Source organism: Orycteropus afer, unplaced genomic scaffold (assembly GCF_000298275.1).
Source record: "Orycteropus afer afer isolate SDZICR_OR568_19922 unplaced genomic scaffold, OryAfe1.0 scaffold00051, whole genome shotgun sequence".
Lineage (NCBI taxonomy): Eukaryota > Metazoa > Chordata > Mammalia > Tubulidentata > Orycteropodidae > Orycteropus > Orycteropus afer.
This window is the reverse complement of record NW_006921638.1, coordinates 15,029,662-15,031,637: the sequence shown is the minus strand read 5'-3', so window position 1 is coordinate 15,031,637 and position 1,976 is coordinate 15,029,662.

The following is a 1,976-nucleotide window of genomic DNA, read 5'->3' as shown; positions in this document are numbered from 1 at the left end:
TTGCCCTGTCATATTCTTCAAATAGTAACTCCATTCAAACCCAATTTATCATGGACTGCAAGAATAACAAACACAAATGTCTTGGAAGAAGTACAGCCAGGATGTTCTCTAGAAGCAAGGATGTCCAGACTACACTTCTTTTATTTGTTGATGTTGAGAGGAAGGACCTGTCCCTGGAGAAGCGTATTATGCTAGATAATTAGATGGTCAGCGAAAAGAGGAAGACTTTAATGAGATGGACTGACACAGTGGCTGCAACAATAGGCTCAAAAATAGCAACAATTGTGAGGATGGCACAGGATCAGGCAGTGCTTCATAGTTCTGTTGTCCAGCAGGTCGCTATGAGTCAGAACCAACTCAACAGCACACAACAACAACATTAATAACATATATATATACACATATATATATATATATGTGTATATATATATGTATATATATATTGTTTTTGTTGTTGTTATGTGCCGTTGAGTCAAACCCAACTCATAGCGACCCCTCCTTGGGTTTCCAAGGCAGTATCACTACGGAAGTAGGATTGCCCAACCTTAGAGTGGCTGGTGGGTTTGAACCACCAGCCTTCTGGTTAGCAGTGCTTTAGCCACTATGCTACCAGAGCTCCTATATATATATATATATATATATATATATATATATATATATACTTATGTATATACACATATATATGTGTGTGTATATATACATACACACACACACATCACTGCCCATAAGTAAATTTATAATAAAATATAGACAGTTCTCTTAATTCTATGCTACTTTCTGTTTAAGTTAGACCAGTAAGAACAAAAAATCATCCAAATTGTGATTAATGAGATTTCCTTATGTATCTCAGGAGAAGGTGGGGATCTTGAAGTTTGTAAAACAGATAATGTAAAAGATTATGTGAAGTGCATAATTTTTACTTCCTACAAGTTCACAAATCCATCTTTAACTTAAGTATTAGATTTACACATAAAGACTTGAAGAAAATGTGAATGAAAGAGCAGAGCAGTTGTCACAGTTTATTAGAATTAATAATTAAAAAAATCAGAAATGTCATCAAAAACACTATGAACATTTTTATCTATTTGAGGAAAACTCTTTAAAACATGAATTTTCTATTGTTTTCTGAAGAATTAAATGCAAATTATACACACACACACACACACACACACACATGAATGAACAAGACTCTACCATAGCACATAGTCATACATTTACAGCTTTTCATGTTTCATTTCTATATATTTTTTCAAGCAAATTCCTTTCAGACATAAGGTAACACATTTACAAACAAAGACGAGTCCATCACAGGCAAAGTGGAAAATAATTTTCCAGTACAGCATCCATCTTTCAGCCGATGGCTGTTAGATAACATATGCTCAAGAGAATCAGTACTTATTTGGCAACTAGAATGGGATATAAAATCAAATTTAGATTTTAAAACCAACTGAGAATATAATCTATTCTCTGCAGAAACCAATATTGTACCGATTTATATGTTGAGTTAAGGGAAAGCTATTGCACTCCTCCGGAGCTGCCTTGCCATCATTTAGCAGAGCTCCACCAATTCAATTATTGCCCCTTTGCCCAGGCTAATGCCTGGAGACAGATGCTGATGTCGGTAATGAGTTGTATTAGGACATGTTGAAATAGTATGGTATTGCAAGGAATATTTTAAAATATAATTTAGATAATGAAACAAATTTATATTTATATTGAATATATTTTGGGTTTTCTACCAAATCTTTTTCTAAAGGGACTATATAATAAATGATAATATTATAACCAGTCTCTATTAAAACACACACTGCAGATGTTATGGATTGAAACTGTCTTATTAAAAGCATGTCATGCTTTTAATAAGACAATTATTATTTGATATTTGATTGTAATAGTCACTACAAAAATTCCTAAGCACATTGTTTATAATAAATTCTTAATTTTTTCATTCATTCATGAAGAAATTCACTTATTTC